Source organism: Schistocerca gregaria, chromosome 9 (assembly GCF_023897955.1).
Source record: "Schistocerca gregaria isolate iqSchGreg1 chromosome 9, iqSchGreg1.2, whole genome shotgun sequence".
Classification (NCBI taxonomy): Eukaryota; Metazoa; Arthropoda; class Insecta; order Orthoptera; family Acrididae; genus Schistocerca; species Schistocerca gregaria.
Genome location: NC_064928.1, coordinates 8,178,658 through 8,202,332, shown reverse-complemented (window position 1 = coordinate 8,202,332; position 23,675 = coordinate 8,178,658). Strand labels below are relative to the sequence as shown.

General features: G+C 27.9%; 2 long non-coding RNA genes across 2 annotated transcripts; both read left to right on the top strand.

Annotated features, from left to right (window-relative positions):
• Nucleotides 1-671: 671 nt before the first annotated feature.
• LOC126292174 (uncharacterized) lies at nt 672-23,381 on the top strand. Its single transcript, XR_007552027.1, has 2 exons — nt 672-2,059; nt 21,876-23,381. It is a non-coding gene; the product is annotated as an uncharacterized LOC126292174 (long non-coding RNA).
• On the top strand, nt 3,181-20,832 carry LOC126292173 (uncharacterized). The gene is made up of 2 exons (XR_007552026.1): nt 3,181-4,551; nt 20,107-20,832. It is a non-coding gene; the product is annotated as an uncharacterized LOC126292173 (long non-coding RNA).
• Nucleotides 23,382-23,675: the final 294 nt, after the last annotated feature.

Genomic DNA, 23,675 nt, shown 5'->3' with positions numbered 1-23,675 from the left:
CAGCTTTCATATTGGCTTTACATTTCCTTAATTGGAACTATTATAGTTCAATTATATTATTAACAGTAATACGCCTCTTTTTGGCTTCAATTAATAAGAATAAGGGTAGTATATACCAATCTTCCAGGTCGAAACTGACTGCAATATTTCGCTTCTTATTCTATTTAAGGTTGATTGATATTATCAATACTTTTTGTTGCAAGCCAAATGTTATGTTTAACTACAACCCTTTATTCTGCTCATTGTAATGCTCCTTGATTTCATTCATGGTATAGTCCACCTAGTAGAACTAGAATAAAAAATATTGTTGATACTGTTCAGATTATAATGTCTGATGTTTTAAAAATAATTACAATTGGTAGAATTAGTGCAATTACTACATCAAAAATTAAAAAGATTACTGCGATTAGGAAGAATCGTAGTGAGAATGGTATTCGTGCTGATCTTTTTGGATCAAACCCACATTCAAATGGTGATCTTTTTTCTCGATCATTAATTAATTTTTTTGATAGTGTTGTTGCCAGGATTATAACAATTACTGGAATAATAAATCTAATGAAAACTCTTGTGGATAGAATTAGAATTGTTTTTCTTGATTTACATCAAGCTTTCTGATTGGAAGTCAAATGTACTATTTATACTAGAAAAACAATTATCTACCTCATCAATAAATAGAGATATTTAAGAATAATCATACAACGTCTACGAAGTGTCAGTATCATGCTGCTGCTTCAAATCCAAAGTGGTGTCTTGGTGAGAATTGATTTATTGAGTGTCGAAGTAGACATGTTGATAAAAAGATTGTTCCAATAATTACGTGTAAACCATGGAATCCTGTTGCAACAAAGAATGTTGACCCATAAACTGCATCTGCAATGGTAAAAGGTGCTTCTCAATATTCATATGCTTGGAGTATTGTAAAGTATAGTCCTAATAACACTGTGAAGAATAATGCTTGTAGTGCTTGAGTATGATTAGATTCCATTAAACTATGATGTGCTCATGTTACTGTTACTCCTGATGCTAAAAGAATAGCTGTAGTAAGTAATGGAATTTGTATAGGGTTAAAGGGTTGAATTCCTATTGGAGGTCATAGTATTCCTAGTTCAATTGTTGGTGCTAATCTTCTTCTTAAGAATGCTCAAAAAAAAAGAAACGAAAAATAATACCTCTGATGCAATAAATAAAATTATTCCTCATCGTAATCCAATTGATACAAATCCTGTATGTAATCCTTGATATGTTCCTTCTCGTACTACATCTCGTCATCATTGAATTATGGTTAGTAGGGTAATTCCAAATCCAATTATAAATAAGTTAATATTAAATAGGTGGAATCATTTTGCTAGTCCTGATACTAGGACTATTGCTCCAATTGCTCCTGTTAATGGTCAAGGTCTATAGTCTACTAAGTGGAATAGGTGGTTTGAGTGAGTTGTTAACATAGGTTTAATATACTTCTCTAGAATATAAAGTTCTTAGAATTGAGAAAACATAGGCTTGAATTATTGCTACTGCTGATTCTAGAATTAATAGAAGTATTTGTCCAATAATTAGTAATGAGATTAAGTTTATTGCTATAGATGGTCCTGTGTTTCCTAATAAGGTTAATAATAAGTGTCCTGCAATTATATTTGCTGCTAACCGTACTGCTAATGTACCTGGTCGAATAACATTACTAATTGTTTCAATTAGTACTATATATGATATTAATGCGGGCGGTGTACCTTGTGGTACAAGGTGTGTAAATATATGATTAGTATGGTTAATTCATCCAAATAATATAAATCTTAGTCATATAGGTAGGGCAATTGCAAATGTTAATGCTAAATGTCTTGTTCTAGTAAAAATATAAGGGAATAATCCTATGAAATTGTTAAATAATATTATAATAAGAATTGTGATGAAAATGAATGTTGTTCCATTAAATGATTTTGGTCCAAGTAGTGTTTTAAATTCATTATGTAAGGTTAAATTTAGTTTATTTCAGATAATGTTAATTCGTGATGGTGTAAGTCAAAATAGTGATGGGATTAATAATAGTCCTAGAAATGTTCTAGTTCAATTTAATGATAAATTAAAGATGTTAGTTGATGGGTCAAATGTTGAGAATAGATTTGTTATCATTTTCAATTTAAGTTTTTTATTTCAATTGTTCCTTTTTCTGCTCTTTTAATAAGGTTAGGTTTAAATGAGAAGAAGTTTATTTGATTAAACAAGATTAATGTAGCTGAAAATATAATGAATAGTGAGAATCATATAAGAGGGGATATTTGAGGGATTTGGATATAATTTCCCCATCAGAAGTAGTCGTTAATTTACTATTATTTGGTTTAAGAGACCATTACTTACTTTCAGTCATCTGATGAATTTCAAGGTGTACTAATTTTTTTAGTTACTTTAGATTGACACTCTAATGTTATTTATTTTAACTAACTCCTTAAATTATCTTAGATAATCACTTAATAAATAAATTTACTGAAGTTCTTTCAATTAAAATTGGTATAAATCTGTGGTTTGCTCCACAGATTTCTGAGCATTGTCCAAAGAATAATCCAGGTCGATTTATTGTGAATGTTCCTTGATTTAACCGACCTGGCGTTGCATCAATTTTAACCCATAATGCAGGAACTGCTCATGAGTGTAGAACATCTGATGCTCTTGTTAATACTCGTATTTCTGTATTTATTGGTAGGATTGTTCGGTTATCTACATCTAGCAGTCGAAATCCATCATTTTCTAGGTCTTGTTCTGGTGTTATATAAGTGTCAAATTCTACATCTATGAAGTCTGAATATTCATATCTTCAATATCATTGTCGTCCAATGGTTTTAATTGTGATTATTGCATCTACTGAATCATCAAGTAAATATAATAGTCGTTATGATGGAAGGGCAATAAAAATTAATGTAATTGCTGGTAAAGCTGTTCAGATTGTTTCAATTAAATGTCCATGAATTATATTACGGTTAGTATAGGCAATAAATAATATATAACTTAAGGCATAACCTACAATTACTGTAATTAATAATAATACGACCATAGTATGATCATGAAAGAATGATAATTGTTCCATTAATGGTGAAGCTCCATCTTGAAGTGATAAATTTGATCATGTTGCCATTAATAAATATTTTCGAATAAAAGGTCAAACCTTTATTTTTAAAACGTATAAAGCAAATAAATTTATTTTTCATAAATCAAATTTATTCAGCCAGAAATATAAAAACCGAAATTAAATTCATAATATTCTTATCTTTATTATCTTTAGGTGGACTACCACCATTCCTTGGATTCTTACCAAAATGAATTGTAATACAATCGTTAATAGAAAACAATATAACAACTATTATAACTATTATAGTTGTATTAACTACAATTACACTCTACTACTATATACGTATTAGATTCTCAGCTCTAATTATATCATACACAGAAAATTCGTGATCTATAAAGATAAAGTCCCAAAAATCAAGAATCATTCTTCCTATAACAGTAATAATTTCAACAATAGGATTGATCTCAACATCAACCTTAATTTCATTATACTAAGGACTTAAGTTAATCAAACTAATAACCTTCAAAGTTATAATTAAAAGAATAATCTTTTAGGCCTTAGTAAAATTTTACACCTCTAGAATTGCAGTCTAGAATCATAATTGAATATAAGACCTAAATATGATAAGAGAGAAAACATCTCATAAGTAGATTTACAGTCTACCACCTAAAATTCAGCCATCTTACCGCAAAAATGATTATTCTCAACAAACCATAAGGACATTGGCACTTTATATTTTCTATTTGGAGCATGAGCAGGAATAGTAGGAACATCAATAAGAATACTTATTCGTGCTGAACTTGGTCAACCAGGATCTCTAATTGGGGAAGACCAGATTTATAATGTTATTATTACAGCTCACGCATTCGTAATAATTTTCTTTATAGTAATACCTATTATAATTGGTGGATTTGGTAATTGACTTGTTCCACTAATAATTGGTGCACCAGATATAGCATTTCCACGAATAAATAATATAAGTTTTTGATTACTACCACCTTCACTAACCCTTCTTCTTACATCTTCTATAGTAGATAATGGTGCTGGTACAGGATGAACAGTTTACCCTCCTCTAGCAGGAGCTATTGCACATGGGGGTGCATCTGTAGATCTAGCTATTTTTTCACTACACTTAGCAGGTGTATCATCTATTCTTGGTGCAGTAAATTTCATTACAACAGCAATTAATATACGATCAGAAAGTATAACTTTAGATCAAACACCTTTATTTGTATGATCAGTAGCTATTACAGCATTACTTCTCCTTCTTTCACTTCCAGTTTTAGCAGGAGCTATTACTATATTATTAACAGATCGAAATTTAAATACATCATTCTTTGACCCAGCAGGAGGGGGTGACCCAATTCTATATCAACATCTATTTTGATCCTTTGGACACCCAGAAGTTTATATTTTAATTCTACCGGGGTTCGGAATTATTTCACATATTGTATGTCAAGAAAGAGGAAAAATTGAATCATTTGGAACATTAGGTATAATTTATGCTATACTATCAATTGGACTAATAGGATTTATTGTATGAGCACATCATATATTTACAGTGGGAATGGATGTTGACACACGAGCAGATTTTACATCAGCAACAATAATTATTGCTGTACCTACAGGAATTAAGGTATTTAGATGATTAGCTACATTATATGGAACGAAATTCAAGTTCAATCCACCATTATTATGAGCTCTAGGATTTATTTTCCTATTTACAATTGGCGGATTAACAGGATTAGTATTAGCAAATTCATCACTTGATATTGTATTACATGATACATATTATGTAGTAGCCCACTTTCATTATGTATTACTATAGGAGCAGTATTTGCAATTATAGGAGGTGTCATTCAATGATATCCACTATTTACAGGATTAACTATAAATAATACATGATTAAAAATCCAATTTACAATTATATTCATTGGAGTAAACTTAACATTCTTCCCTCAACACTTCCTAGGATTAGCAGGAATACCTCGATGATACTCAGACTACCCAGACGCATATACATCATGAAACGTAGTATCAAGAATTGGGTCTACAATTTCTATTGTAGGAATCATTATATTCATTGTAATTATATGAGAAAGAATGGTTACAAACCGAGCAATTATATTTAGAGCTAACATAAGAAGATCAACAGAATGACTACAAAATAACCCTCCTGCAGAACATAGTTACTCAGAATTACCATTAATCTCTAGATTCTAATATGGCAGATTAGTGCAGTAGATTTAAGCTCTACAAATAAAGGTTTGACCTTTTATTAGAAAATATTTATTAATGGCAACATGATCAAATTTATCTCTTCAAGATGGAGCTTCACCATTAATGGAACAATTATCATTCTTTCATGATCATACTATGGTCGTATTACTATTAATTACAGTAATTGTAGGTTATGCCTTAAGTTATATATTATTTATTGCCTATACTAACCGTAATATACTTCATGGACATTTAATTGAAACAATCTGAACAGCTTTACCAGCAATTACATTAATTTTTATTGCCCTTCCATCATTACGACTATTATATTTACTTGATGATTCAGTAGATGCAATAATCACAATTAAAACCATTGGACGACAATGATATTGAAGATATGAATATTCAGACTTCATAGATGTAGAATTTGACACTTATATAACACCAGAACAAGACCTAGAAAATGATGGATTTCGACTGCTAGATGTAGATAACCGAACAATCCTACCAATAAATACAGAAATACGAGTATTAACAAGAGCATCAGATGTTCTACACTCATGAGCAGTTCCTGCATTAGGGGTTAAAATTGATGCAACGCCAGGTCGGTTAAATCAAGGAACATTCACAATAAATCGACCTGGATTATTCTTTGGACAATGCTCAGAAATCTGTGGAGCAAACCACAGATTTATACCAATTGTAATTGAAAGAACTTCAGTAAATTTATTTATTAAGTGATTATCTAAGATAATTTAAGGAGTTAGTTAAAATAAATAACATTAGAGTGTCAATCTAAAGTAACTAAAAAAATTAGTACACCTTGAAATTCATCAGATGACTGAAAGTAAGTAATGGTATCTTAAACCAAATAATAGTAAATTAACGACTACTTAAGATGGGGAAATTATATCCAAATCCCTCAAATATCCCCTCTTATATGATTCTCACTATTCATTATATTTTCAGCTACATTAATCTTGTTTAATCAAATAAACTTCTTCTCATTTAAACCTAACCTTATTAAAAGAGCAGAAAAAGGAACAATTGAAATAAAAAACTTAAATTGAAAATGATAACAAATCTATTCTCAACATTTGACCCATCAACTAACATCTTTAATTTATCATTAAAATGAACAAGAACATTTCTAGGACTATTATTAATCCCATCACTATTTTTACTTACACCATCACGAATTAACATTATCTGAAATAAACTAAATTTAACCTTACATAATGAATTTAAAACACTACTTGGACCAAAATCATTTAATGGAACAACATTCATTTTCATCTCAATTCTTATTATAATATTATTTAACAATTTCATAGGATTATTCCCTTATATTTTTACTAGAACAAGACATTTAGCATTAACATTTGCAATTGCCCTACCTATATGACTAAGATTTATATTATTTGGATGAATTAACCATACTAATCATATATTTACACACCTTGTACCACAAGGTACACCGCCCGCATTAATATCATTTATAGTACTAATTGAAACAATTAGTAATGTTATTCAACCAGGTACATTAGCAGTACGGTTAGCAGCAAATATAATTGCAGGACACTTATTATTAACCTTATTAGGAAACACAGGACCATCTATAGCAATAAACTTAATCTCATTACTAATTATTGGACAAATACTTCTATTAATTCTAGAATCAGCAGTAGCAATAATTCAAGCCTATGTTTTCTCAATTCTAAGAACTCTATATTCTAGAGAAGTATATTAAACCTATGTTAACAACTCACTCAAACCACCCATTCCACTTAGTAGACTATAGACCTTGACCATTAACAGGAGCAATTGGAGCAATAGTCCTAGTATCAGGACTAGCAAAATGATTCCACCTATTTAATATTAACTTATTTATAATTGTATTTGGAATTACCCTACTAACCATAATTCAATGATGACGAGATGTAGCACATGAAGGAACATATCAAGGATTACATACAGGATTTGTATCAATTGGATTACGATGAGGAATAATTTTATTTATTGCATCAGAGGTATTATTTTTCGTTTCTTTTTTTTTGAGCATTCTTTAGAAAAAGATTAGCACCAACAATTGAACTAGGAATACTATGACCTCCAATAGGAATTCAACCCTTTAACCCTATACAAATTCCATTACTTACTACAGCTATTCTTTTAGCATCAGGAGTAACAGTAACATGAGCACATCATAGTTTAATGGAATCTAATCATACTCAAGCACTACAAGCATTATTCTTCACAGTGTTATTAGGACTATACTTTACAATACTCCAAGCATATGAATATTGAGAAGCACCTTTTACCATTGCAGATGCAGTTTATGGGTCAACATTCTTTGTTGCAACAGGATTCCATGGTTTACACGTAATTATTGGAACAATCTTTTTATCAACATGTCTACTTCGACACTCAATAAATCAATTCTCACCAAGACACCACTTTGGATTTGAAGCAGCAGCATGATACTAACACTTCGTAGACGTAGTATGATTATTCTTATATATCTCTATTTATTGATGAGGTAGATAATTGTTTTTCTAGTATAAATAGTACATTTGACTTCCAATCAGAAAGCTTGATATAAATCAAGAAAAACAATTCTAATTCTATCCACAAGAGTTTTCATTAGATTTATTATTCCAGTAATTGTTATAAATCTGGCAACAACACTATCAAAAAAATTAATTAATGATCGAGAAAAAAGATCACCATTTGAATGTGGGTTTGATCCAAAAAGATCAGCACGAATACCATTCTCACTACGATTCTTCCTAATCGCAGTAATCTTTTTAATTTTTGATGTAGAAATTGCACTAATTCTACCAATTGTAATTATTTTTAAAACATCAGACATTATAATCTGAACAGTATCAACAATATTTTTTATTCTAGTTCTACTAGGTGGACTATACCATGAATGAAATCAAGGAGCATTACAATGAGCAGAATAAAGGGTTGTAGTTAAACATAACATTTGGGTTGCATTCAAAAAGTATTGATAATATCAATCAACCTTAAATAGAATAAGAAGCGAAATATTGCAGTCAGTTTCGACCTGGAAGATTGGTATATACTACCCCTATTCTTATTAATTGAAGCCAAAAAGAGGCGTATTACTGTTAATAATATAATTGAACTATAATAGTTCCAATTAAGGAAATGTAAAGCCAATATGAAAGCTGCTAACTTTTTATATTAGCGGTTAAACTCCGTTAACATTTCTAAAATTTATATAGTTTAAATAAAACATTACATTTTCACTGTAAAAATAAAATATCTATATTTATAAATACCTAAAAGTAAAAATACTTCCTTAACATCTTCAGTGTCACGCTCTAATTATAAGCAATTTAAGTAAACGAAAAATAATATTACCAAAATAAATATTCAAAAAATAAAAGTTAAAAGATAAATCTTGAAATTAGAATCATATCAACCTTGAATATAACCAATTAAATAAATAAATAATCTATATAAACCTTGACCACCAAGTAATTCACCCCAACCACAATCAAATGACTTAGATGAATAATAACCTATTTTTAAAGGAATATATCTAATAAACATAGTTGAAAGAAAAGGTATAAATCATATAGAACCAGCAAATCTGACAAAAGAAAGTATACTTAAAGAAAATAAATTATGAGAAAAATCAAAATTAGAAATAAGATAACCTAAATAAGCACCTAAAATAACAACTGTAATAGTTAAAAACTTTAAATAATAAGGTAAAGCAATCACATGAGGAATAGGAAAAATTAATCAAGATAAAAGACTACCACCAAAAACAGCAACAAACAATACACCAATTATTCCAAATGAAATATAATAACCCTTATCATCAAAAGAAAATCTAGAATAAAAATTATTATCACCAGATATTGAATAATAAAACAAACGAAAAGAATAAGAAGCAGTTAAACCAGTAGAAAAAAAATAAAGAAAAAAAATTAAACAATTAATTCATCTTAAACAAACCATCTCAAGAATAAAATCCTTTGAATAAAATCCCGCTAAAAGAGGTATTCCACACAAAGATAAACTAGAAACATTAAAACAAACTCAAGTTAAAGGTATGAAATTAACAATTGATCCTATAAAACGAATATCCTGAGAATCCTTCAAATTATGAATTATTGAACCTGCACATATAAATATTAATGCCTTAAATAAAGCATGAGCCAATAAATGAAAAAATGCAAGCTTTGGATAACCCATAGCCAAAATTCTTATTATTAAACCAAGTTGTCTTAAAGTAGAAAGAGCAATAATCTTCTTCAAATCAAATTCAAAATTAGCGCCCAATCCAGCCATAAATATAGATATACAACCAATTAAAAGTAAAAATCAACCACAATTATAAGTATCTAATATTGGTCTAAAACGAATTAATAAATAAACACCAGCAGTAACAAGAGTAGAAGAATGAACTAAAGCAGAAACAGGAGTAGGAGCTGCTATAGCAGCAGGAAGTCATGAAGAGAAAGGAATCTGAGCTCTCTTAGTTATAGCTGCTAAAACAATTTATATAGTAATGAGCTTTATTTCAAAAGAATTAGAAATAAAATCATAATAATAAATATAATTTCAACCACCAAACTTTAACATTCATGCAATAGAAATTAAAATAGCAACATCACCAATACGAATAGAAAGTGCAGTTAATATACCAGCACTATAAGATTTTACATTTTAATAATAAATAACTAAACAATAAGAAACTAAACCTAAACCATCTCAACCTATTAAAATTCTAATTAAATTAGGACTAATAATTAAAAAACCTATAGAAAGAATAAATATTAAAACAATAATAATAAAACGATTTATATTCTTTTCACCAGATATATAATCCTCTCTATAATAAATAACCAAAGAAGAAATATATATAACAAAAGATATAAAAATAAGAGATATTCAATCAAAAATTAAAGTTATAACAACTATAGAACCATTTAAATTGAAAAGCTCTCACTCAACAAAAACTCTATAATCAATTATTAAATAATAAATACCTAAAATAAAAATTATAGTTCTCGAAAAAAACAAAGAAAAAAACTCAAAGAACAAATAGAAAATAAATTCACGGCCTAAGATGAAAAACTTCATATCATTGATTCCACAAAACAATATTTTTAATTAAAATACTTAAGCATACTAAACAAAGAAATATTCACCCTTTAAACAGAGAATATTTAAAGGCAATCAATGTAAAAGTAAAAGATGATATTCACGAAAATAACCAAGAGAACAAGTATAAACACCAGAATAATAATTTCCATGCTGAGAATAAGAATATATATACAAAGTATAAACAGCTCTAAAAAAAGATAAAAAAATAAAAGCAAAGAATCTAAAAGAAGATCAAGATATAATTCTATTTAATAATCTAATTTCACCTACCAAATTTAAAGAAGGAGGAGCAGCCATATTTGATGATCTTAAAAGAAATCATCATTAAGGCAATCCTCGCATCAAATTAATTATACCCTTGTTAATTAATAATCTTCGTCTACCTAAACGTTCATAAATAATATTAGATAAACAAAATAAACCAGAAGAACATAAACCATGACCAACCATTAGAGAAAGAGAACCTACACAACCTCATCAATTCATAGTCATCAATCCACCAATAACCATTCTTATATGAGCAACAGAAGAATATGCAATTAAAGACTTTAAATCAACCTGACGAAAACAAATAAATCTTACAATAACACCCCCAGATAAACCCAAAGATAATCAAAAATAATTAAACTTTAAACCCAAATAAGAAATAACCTTTATAACACGAAAAATACCATAACCACCTAACTTTAATAAAACACCAGAAAGAATCATTCTACCTGAAATAGGGGCCTCTACATGAGCCTTAGGAAGTCATAAATGAACCAAAAACATAGGTATCTTAACTAGAAAAGCCAAAATTATAAATACATAAAACGTAAAATAATAAGAACCAAAATCAACTAATAAAGGAAAATATAAAGTATTAGAAAAATCATAAACTTTACATAAAACTAATAATAAAGGTAATCTAGCAACCAAAGTATAAAAAATTAAATAAACACCAGCCTGCAAACGCTCAGGTTGATAACCCCAACCCAAAATTAAAAGTAAAGTAGGAACTAATCTAGCCTAAAAAAAAATATAAAAAGAAAGAAGACTTAATCTAGCAAATGAACAGTAAAGCATAATTATTAAAATCAAAACCATAAAAACAAAAAAATTAGAATGATATGAACTTAAATAAACTGAAACTCTAGCAGTGATTATTAAAGAACAAATCCAAAAACTAAGCAAAATTAAACTAAAAGAAAAATAATCAATACCAAAATAATATCTAATTATATTCAAATCAGCATATGAATAAACACAAATTATAAACACAAAACTCGACAGAAACATTAAAGAATGAACCAACCATCAACAATTATTTAATAAACAAAGAGGGATCAAAAAAATAGTTATAAATAAATACTTTAACATAAAGATAAACCAAAAGAATTAAAAAAATCATTACCATAAGAACGAATTATTGAAACTACAATAGAAAGACCTAAAGCACCCTCACAACCAGAAAAAACTAAAAAAATAACAGGAAAAAAATAATCATAATCAAACTCAATAAGAAAAACAAAAACTAATATAAATAAAGAAAGAACAATATATTCTAATCTCAAAAGAACCATTAATAAATGTTTACATTTAGAAGAAAAAACATAAACACCAGCAAAGTAAATCAATAAAGAAGTAAAAATAGAGAATATAAACATTAGTTTTAATAGTTTAAAAAAAACGCCGGTCTTGTAAACCGGAAATAAGTCCAGCCCCCACTTTTAAAACTTCAGAGGTGGAAAAGCTTCCATCATCGGTCCCCAAAACCGATATTTTAAATAAACTAACCCCTGAAATGATCAAAATAATAATTATATCATTATCAAATGTAATAAATATTAATTTTATTAAATTAAGACACCCAATATCAATAATGCTTTTTATTATCCTTCAAACCTTCCTAGTTGGATTAATAACAGGAACAATAATAGAAAGATATTGATTATCATATATTTTATTTTTAACATTTCTTGGTGGTATACTAGTATTATTTATTTACATTACAAGAATTGCATCAAACGAAATATTTCAGCCTAAATCAATTACTATAATTATTACATTAATAATGTGAGTATTTATCATATCAATATTAATTATTCTAGATATATCTATATTTATAGACTTTTTCAAAAACACCAAAACTATAAATATTGATAATTCAATCAATTATCAAGAAATCACAATATCTTTAGAAAAATTATATAACAGACCAACATTCATTATTACAATAATAATAATAATTTATTTATTTTTAGCACTACTAGCAGTTGTTAAAATCACTAATAGTAATCAGGGACCTATTCGTAAAATAAGATAATTACTAATGAATAAACCCTTACGATTAAGACCTCTTTTAATTAAAATTATTAATAATTTCTTTAATTGACTTACCTGCCCCAACAAATATTTTATTTTGATGAAATTTTGGATCCCTATTAGGGTTATGTTTGGTAATTCAAATCGTAACTGGACTATTTTTAGCTATACATTATACATCAAATATTGAAATAGCATTCAGTAGTGTAGTACACATCTGCCGAGACGTAAATAATGGTTGAATTATCCGAACCTTACATGCAAATGGAGCATCTATATTTTTTATTTGTATTTACTTACATGTATGACGGGGAATTTACTACGGATCTTATATATATATATATATATACATACCTGAATAATTGGTACAGTGATTTTATTTTTAGTTATAGCAACTGCATTTATAGGATATGTCTTACCCTGAGGCCAAATATCTTTTTGAGGTGCAACAGTAATTACTAATTTATTATCAGCAATCCCATACTTAGGAACAGATTTAGTCCAATGAGTATGAGGAGGATTCGCTGTTGATAATGCAACATTAAATCGATTCTTCACATTCCATTTTGTATTACCATTTATTATTGCTGCTATAGCAGCAATTCATTTATTTTTTCTTCACCAAACAGGATCTAATAATCCTCTTGGACTAAATGGAGATATTGAAAAAATTCCATTCCATCCATACTTTACCTTTAAGGATTCTATTACATTTGTAATAATAACATCATTATTAATTATACTATCTTTAATCAATCCTTACCTATTAGGAGATCCAGATAACTTTGTACCTGCCAACCCATTAGTAACACCAGTTCACATTCAACCAGAGTGATATTTCCTATTTGCATATGCAATTCTACGATCTATCCCTAATAAATTAGGAGATGTTATTGCGTTATTTTTATCAATTAGAATCTTAATAATTTTACCATTTTATAATAAAACACCATTCCGAGGCATTCAATTTTACCCTATTAATCACATTTTATTCTGAATTATAGTAGTTGTTGTATGCCTACTAACGTGAATTGGTAAACGACCTGTTGAAGAACCTTATATTATAACAGGTCAAATCTTAACAATTATCTACTTTACATATTTCTTAATTAATGTCCATGTCGCAAACGCATGAGATAAATTAATTAAGGAATAAAGTTAATTAGCTTAGGAAAAGCATATGTTTTGAAAACATAAAATTAAAAGTTTAACTCTTCTATTAACTTTTCTCAAAAAATTTCACTAAACAAATGAGATAAATAAAATCTTTAAACCAACAAAGAAAATAAAAAAATTCAAAGATAAAGGTAAAAAACTTTTTCAAGCTAAGTACATTAATTTATCATAACGAAACCGTGGTAATGTTCCACGAACCCAAATAAAACCAAAAGATATAATAGCAAGCTTAATAAAAAATATAAAAGAATAAAAATCACCACCTAAAAAAATTAAAGCCAATAATATTCTTATGAAGACAATTCTAGTATATTCAGCTAAAAAAATTAAAGTAAAACCACCCGCACCATACTCAATATTAAATCCTGAAACTAACTCAGATTCCCCTTCAGCAAAATCAAAAGGAGTACGATTAGTTTCAGCTAAACAAGAAGCAAAACAAGCTAAAGCTAAAGGAAAAGAAATAATAATAAATCAACAATAAAGCTGATAGTTTATAAAATCAAACATATTAAAACTACCAATTAAAATAATTAAAGACAATTAAATTAAAGCTAAACTAACTTCATAAGAAATTGTTTGAGCAACAGAACGAAGAGAACCTAATAATGAATAATTTGAATTAGAAGATCAACCAGCAATTATAACAGTATAAACACCTAATCTAGTACAACATAAAAAAAATAAAAATCCATTAGAAAAAGAACACATATAAGTTAAATAAGGAAAAATTACTCAAACGGCTAAAGAAATCATTAAATTAAAAGCAGGGGAAAATAATAAAGTAGGTAATTAGATATAATAGGAATTGGCTGCTCCTTACAAATTAACTTAATAGCATCTCTAAATGGCTGAGGAATTCCAACAAAACCTACCTTATTTGGACCCTTTCGAATCTGAATATAACCTAAAACCTTATGCTCTAATAAAGTTAAAAATGCAACACTAATTAAAACACAAATAACCAATAAAAGAAAATTCAAAATAAATATAAATTAATCATAAAGTATCAATACTATTTGTAGAAAAAAATCTACATAAATGAATTCTAAATTCAACACATTAATCTGTCAAAATAGTAAATAAATTAATATTAATCAATATAACAAAAAATATTTTAACCATATGGTCCTTTCGTACTAATATGGATTAATAATCTTAGGATAGAAACCGACCTGGCTCACGCCGGTCTGAACTCAGATCAAGTAAGAATTTAAAGGTCGAACAGACCTTATCATTGGGCTCCTGCACCCAAAATTTTTCTTAATCCAACATCGAGGTCGCAATCTGCTTTGTCGATATGAGCTCTCAAAAACAATTACGCTGTTATCCCTAAGGTAACTTAATCTTATGATCATAAATTATGGATCAAAATAACAAACATAAATAAATGATATAATAATGAAGAGTTTATCTATTCTTTATGTCACCCCAACAAAACATCATCATTAAATATAGAAAGACAAACAAAAAACTATATAAAAGTAAAATGTCAAGCTCTATAGGGTCTTCTCGTCCTAAAGAAGAATTTAAGCCTTTTGACTCAAAAAGTTAAATTCAAAAATTTATTAAGAGGCAGTTGATTTCTCGTCAAGCCATTCATTCCAGCCACTAATTAAGAGACTAATGATTATGCTACCTTTGCACGGTCAAAATACCGCAGCTCTTTAAAAATATGCTCAGTGAGCAGGCCAGACCTCAATGTATAAACAAGAGGACATGTTTTTGATAAACAGGCGGAAATCAATTTTGCCTAGTTCCTTATAATAAGTTCACAAGGTAAAAATTTCATACAAATAAATTTACTAATTCTATCATTATTACAAAAATTTTAAAATTAAATTAATAGTCTTAATAAAAAACCTAAAATATTTATAAAATCAAAATAAAAAATAATGAACTAAAACGTAATCTTAAAGATAGCTGGTTTAAAGCTTACTATTATATTTCTATAAAATAAATTATAGGTTATTAACTTCAAAGCTTATCCCTTAAAGAATAAATAAGTTTACATTTTTACTTCAAAAATTAAATAATTAAATTTTTTCTTAAGAAACTAGATATCTTGGGAAACGATTAACATCTCATTTCTATAAATAAATTAATAATAATTATGATACATTAACTATAAATTATTTATAAATCAACCCAAATCGAGACAAGTAAAATAAATACTAAAATTTTGATAAACCCTGATACAAAAGGTACAATAAATAAAATGTACTTAAAAAAATTTAAAATAATATTTCATAAAACACTTACATTACTAATACACTATAATTTAAAAAATCAATTCTATAAAATATACTAAGACAAAAATAAAATACAATTATATATATTAAATAATTAAATAAACAAAAAATAAATATAATAAAATAAATAATCAAGATATCCTGATTTGCACAGAAAAATTTTCAGTGTAAATGAAACACTTTACTAATAAGTTATATCTTGAAACTCTTCCTAGATACACTTTCCAGTACATCTACTATGTTACGACTTATCTCATCTAAATTGAAGCTACTTTAAAATAGAATAGAATAATCAATAATGAGAGCGACGGGCGATGTGTACACATCTCAGAGCCAATATCAGTTAAATTAAATAAATTAAATTACTATCAAATCCACCTTCATTAACAGTATTTCACTATCAAATCCGTTATAAACAAAAATCTATTGTAACCCACCTCCTCTTAACTATAAGCTGCACCTTGACCTGAAATATTTGATAATTATAAATCTTGAGAATTATAACTCTAAAAAGTTTCTCTGATAACGGAGATATACAAACAAATAAATTAAGTAGAGTAAATCGTGTATTATCAATCATGGGGTAGGTTCCTCTGAATGGAATGAGATACCGCCAAATTCTTTGGGTTTAAAGACCTTAACTAATAGTACCCTGGTAAATATAATTAACATTTAAAATAATAGGGTATCTAATCCTAGTTTATTATTTAAATTTCACAGATTCATAAAAAGGGCCACAAATAAATTTTAACATTTCACCTTACAAATTTATATTTCAACCCTAATAGTATAAACAACTGTTTTAACCAATAATATTCACTTGTATCAATCGTATAACCGCGGCTGCTGGCACGAATTATGCCGATACTAAATCAATTGCTAAATCCAAAATCACTTGATAATTAAATCAAGTTACTGCAAAAAGAACAATAAGAAATTTTTAAATTTATTAAATCAGGAAAAAATTAAAGATTCAAATATTTAAAGAAAAAAAAAAGAAAAAACCACAAACATTAACAAAAAAAAAAAGAAACGCTCCCCTGTATGACCACAACAACTTCTCTATTATATATAATTAAAGATTAATATGGAATAGTATAGCAATAAATGTATTATATTCTTTCTTATATAATCTTTCGTTTCACTAATAAATAAAGAAAGATTAAATAATATAATAAATATATTTTATACAATTATGTAATTTAATATAATATTTTATTAATATGAATTCTTTTTTTATATTAAGTTAACTTATATATATATTAGTTAAATAAACTAATTATAGATAATTTATGTTAATTATATTATTATAATTAATATAATTATTAATATTATTATAATATTTTATATTTAAAATTAATAATTTTATTTTTATATCCAATTATAATAATATTAAATATTAAATTACATATTATTATATATATTATATTATAATAACCTATTTTAAGCTAAAAACATAAGTAGCTATAATCCTAGGTAAATGTATGTATTATAATAATCAATTAATAATAATAAGATGAACTTATAATCTTTTATTTTTAATTAAATATATATATATATATATATATATATATATATATATATATATATATATATATATATATATATATATATATATATATATATATAAAAGAAAAGGAGCAGGATAAATTAATTCTAATTGAACAAAATAATACATAAAAGAATTTCAAAAAAAACTTTCGAATTATATATTAAATAAATGAAGTGCCTGATTAAAGGGTTACCTTGATAGGGTAAATAAAGTAAAAAAAATTACCTTCATTAAAATTACATAAGATTGAATTAAACTACCTCCTTTAGTATCAAAAAATAACGTGCATCATACACCTTAATGTAAACGGTAAGCTAAACAAGCTAATGGGTTCATACCCCATTTATAGAGGTATCAATCCTCTCCTTTTTAATGACGAACAACTCTACAAAACTTCTCTTCCTATCAACATTAATGATAGGAACGATCCTGTCCATTTCATCAAACTCCTGATTTGGGGTTTGAATAGGACTTGAGATCAACTTACTTTCATTTATTCCGCTCCTAACAAGAAATAAAAATATAATAATAAACGAATCATCAATTAAATATTTTTTTGTCCAAGCAATAGCATCGACAATATTATTATTTTCAATTTTGCTGATTCAAATAAAATATCCCATGGGATGGGAAACAGAATTTATCCCATCAATAATAATTAGATCTAGACTATTATTAAAGATTGGAGCTGCACCTTTCCATTTCTGATTTCCAGAAGTTATAGGAGCATCAAGATGAAATAATTGTTTAACATTTATAACATGACAAAAAATCGCCCCAATAATGGTCTTATCCTATTGTATTCAATTAAGAACTTTTATTTGAACAATTATTATCTTAAGAATTATTATTGGGGCAATAGGAGGTTTAAATCAAACATCCTTACGACAACTTTTAGCATATTCATCAATCAGACATCTACATTGAATAATTAGATCATTAACAGTCAGAGAAAACATCTGAGAACTATACTTCATTATTTACTCACTATTAAGATTAATTATAATTTTATTATTTAAGCAAATAAATTTATTTTTCATAAATCAAATTTATTCAGCCAGAAATATAAAAACCGAAATTAAATTCATAATATTCTTATCTTTATTATCTTTAGGTGGACTACCACCATTCCTTGGATTCTTACCAAAATGAATTGTAATACAATCGTTAATAGAAAACAATATAACAACTATTATAACTATTATAGTTGTATTAACTACAATTACACTCTACTACTATATACGTATTAGATTCTCAGCTCTAATTATATCATACACAGAAAATTCGTGATCTATAAAGATAAAGTCCCAAAAATCAAGAATCATTCTTCCTATAACAGTAATAATTTCAACAATAGGATTGATCTCAACATCAACCTTAATTTCATTATACTAAGGACTTAAGTTAATCAAACTAATAACCTTCAAAGTTATAATTAAAAGAATAATCTTTTAGGCCTTAGTAAAATTTTACACCTCTAGAATTGCAGTCTAGAATCATAATTGAATATAAGACCTAAATATGATAAGAGAGAAAACATCTCATAAGTAGATTTACAGTCTACCACCTAAAATTCAGCCATCTTACCGCAAAAATGATTATTCTCAACAAACCATAAGGACATTGGCACTTTATATTTTCTATTTGGAGCATGAGCAGGAATAGTAGGAACATCAATAAGAATACTTATTCGTGCTGAACTTGGTCAACCAGGATCTCTAATTGGGGATGACCAGATTTATAATGTTATTATTACAGCTCACGCATTCGTAATAATTTTCTTTATAGTAATACCTATTATAATTGGTGGATTTGATAATTGACTTGTTCCACTAATAATTGGTGCACCAGATATAGCATTTCCACGAATAAATAATATAAGTTTTTGATTACTACCACCTTCACTAACCCTTCTTCTTACATCTTCTATAGTAGATAATGGTGCTGGTACAGGATGAACAGTTTACCCTCCTCTAGCAGGAGCTATTGCACACGGGGGTGCATCTGTAGATCTAGCTATTTTTTCACTACACTTAGCAGGTGTATCATCTATTCTTGGTGCAGTAAATTTCATTACAACAGCAATTAATATACGATCAGAAAGTATAACTTTAGATCAAACACCTTTATTTGTATGATCAGTAGCTATTACAGCATTACTTCTCCTTCTTTCACTTCCAGTTTTAGCAGGAGCTATTACTATATTATTAACAGATCGAAATTTAAATACATCATTCTTTGACCCTGCAGGAGGGGGTGACCCAATTCTATATCAACATCTATTTTGATTCTTTGGACACCCAGAAATTTATATTTTAATTCTACTGGGGTTTGGAATTATTTCACATATTGTATGTCAAGAAAGAGGAAAATTGAATCAATTGGAACATTAGGTATAATTTATGCTATACTATCAATTGGACTAATAGGATTTATTGTATGATCACATCATATATTTACAGTAGGAATGGATGTTGACACACGAGCATATTGTACATCAGCAACAATAATTATTGCTGTACCTACAGGAATTAAGGTATTTAGATGATTAGCTACATTATATGGAACTAAATTCAAGTTCAATCCACCATTATTATGAGCTCTAGGATTTATTTTCCTATTTACAATTGGTGGATTAACAGGATTAGTATTAGCAAATTCATCACTTGATATTGTATTACATGATACATATTATGTAGTAGCCCACTTTCATTATGTATTATCTATAGGAGCAGTATTTGCAATTATAGGAGGTGTCATTCAATGATATCCACTATTTACAGGATTAACTATAAATAATACATGATTAAAAATCCAATTTACAATTATATTCATTGGAGTAAACTTAACATTCTTTCCTCAACACTTCCTAGGATTAGCAGGAATACCTCGACGATACTCAGACTACCCAGACGCATATACATCATGAAACGTAGTATCAAGAATTGGGTCTACAATTTCTATTGTAGGAATCATTATATTCATTGTAATTATATGAGAAAGAATGGTTACAAACCGAGCAATTATATTTAGAGCTAACATAAGAAGATCAACAGAATGACTACAAAATAACCCTCCTGCAGAACATAGTTACTCAGAATTACCATTAAACTCTAGATTCTAATATGGCAGATTAGTGCAGTAGATTTAAGCTCTACAAATAAAGGTTTGACATTTTATTAGAAAATATTTATTAATGGCAACATGATCAAATTTATCTCTTCAAGATGGAGCTTCACCATTAATGGAACAATTATCATTCTTTCATGATCATACTATGGTCGTATTATTATTAATTACAGTAATTGTAGGTTATGCCTTAAGTTATATATTATTTATTGCCTATACTAACCGTAATATACTTCATGGACATTTAATTGAAACAATCTGAACAGCTTTACCAGCAATTACATTAATTTTTATTGCCCTTCCATCATTACGACTATTATATTTACTTGATGATTCAGTAGATGCAATAATCACAATTAAAACCATTGGACGACAATGATATTGAAGATATGAATATTCAGACTTCATAGACGTAGAATTTGACACTTATATAACACCAGAACAAGACCTAGAAAATGATGGATTTCGACTGCTAGATGTAGATAACCGAACAATCCTACCAATAAATACAGAAGTACGAGTATTAACAAGAGCATCAGATGTTCTACACTCATGAGCAGTTCCTGCATTAGGGGTTAAAATTGATGCAACGCCAGGTCGGTTAAATCAAGGAACATTCACAATAAATCGACCTGGATTATTCTTTGGACAATGCTCAGAAATCTGTGGAGCAAACCACAGATTTATACCAATTGTAATTGAAAGAACTTCAGTAAATTTATTTATTAAGTGATTATCTAAGATAATTTAAGGAGTTAGTTAAAATAAATAACATTAGAGTGTCAATCTAAAGTAACTAAAAAAATTTGTACAACTTGAAATTCATCAGATGACTGAAAGTAAGTAATGGTCTCTTAAACCAAGTAATAGTAAATTAACGACTACTTCTGATGGGGAAATTATATCCAAATCCCTCAAATATCCCCTCTTATATGATTCTCACTATTCATTATATTTTCAGCTACATTAATCTTGTTTAATCAAATAAACTTCTTCTCATTTAAACCTAACCTTATTAAAAGAGCAGAAAAAGGAACAATTGAAATAAAAAACTTAAATTGAAAATGATAACAAATCTATTCTCAACATTTGACCCATCAACTAACATCTTTAATTTATCATTAAATTGAACTAGAACATTTCTAGGACTATTATTAATCCCATCACTATTTTTACTTACACCATCACGAAATAACATTATCTGAAATAAACTAAATTTAACCTTACATAATGAATTTAAAACACTACTTGGACCAAAATCATTTAATGGAACAACATTCATTTTCATCTCAATTCTTATTATAATATTATTTAACAATTTCATAGGATTATTCCCTTATATTTTTACTAGAACAAGACATTTAGCATTAACATTTGCAATTGCCCTACCTATATGACTAAGATTTATATTATTTGGATGAATTAACCATACTAATCATATATTTACACACCTTGTACCACAAGGTACACCGCCCGCATTAATATCATTTATAGTACTAATTGAAACAATTAGTAATGTTATTCGACCAGGTACATTAGCAGTACGGTTAGCAGCAAAAATAATTGCAGGACACTTATTATTAACCTTATTAGGAAACACAGGACCATCTATAGCAATAAACTTAATCTCATTACTAATTATTGGACAAATACTTCTATTAATTCTAGAATCAGCAATAGCAATAATTCAAGCCTATGTTTTCTCAATTCTAAGAACTCTATATTCTTGAGAAGTATATTAAACCTATGTTAACAACTCACTCAAACCACCCATTCCACATAGTAGACTATAGACCTTGACCATTAACAGGAGCAATTGGAGCAATAGTCCTAGTATCAGGACTAGCAAAATGATTCCACCTATTTAATATTAACTTATTTATAATTGTATTTGGAATTACCCTACTAACCATAATTCAATGATGACGAGATGTAGTACGAGAAGGAACATATCAAGGATTACATACAGGATTTGTATCAATTGGATTAGGATGAGGAATAATTTTATTTATTGCATCAGAGGTATTATTTTTCGTTTCTTTTTTTGAGCATTCTTTAGAAGAAGATTAGCACCAACAATTGAACTAGGAATACTATGACCTCCAATAGGAATTCAACCCTTTAACCCTATACAAATTCCATTACTTAATACAGCTATTCTTTTAGCATCAGGAGTAACAGTAACATGAGCACCTCATAGTTTAATGGAATCTAATCATACTCAAGCACTACAAGGATTATTCTTCACAGTGTTATTAGGACTATACTTTACAATACTCCAAGCATATGAATATTGAGAAGCACCTTTTACCATTGCAGATGCAGTTTACGGGTCAACATTCTTTGTTGCAACAGGATTCCATGGTTTACACGTAATTATTGGAACAATCTTTTTATCAACATGTCTACTTCGACACTCAATAAATCAATTCTCACCAAGACACCACTTTGGATTTGAAGCAGCAGCATGATACTGACACTTCGTAGACGTAGTATGATTATTCTTATATATCTCTATTTATTGATGAGGTAGATAATTGTTTTTCTAGTATAAATAGTACATTTGACTTCCAATCAGAAAGCTTGATACAAATCAAGAAAAACAATTCTAATTCTATCCACAAGAGTTTTCATTAGATTTATTATTCCAATAATTGTTATAATCCTGGCAACAACACTATCAAAAAAATTAATTAATGATCGAGAAAAAGATTACCATTTGAATGTGGGTTTGATCCAAAAAGATCAGCACGAATACCATTCTCACTACGATTCTTCCTAATCGCAGTAATCTTTTTAATTTTTGATGTAGAAATTGCACTAATTCTACCAA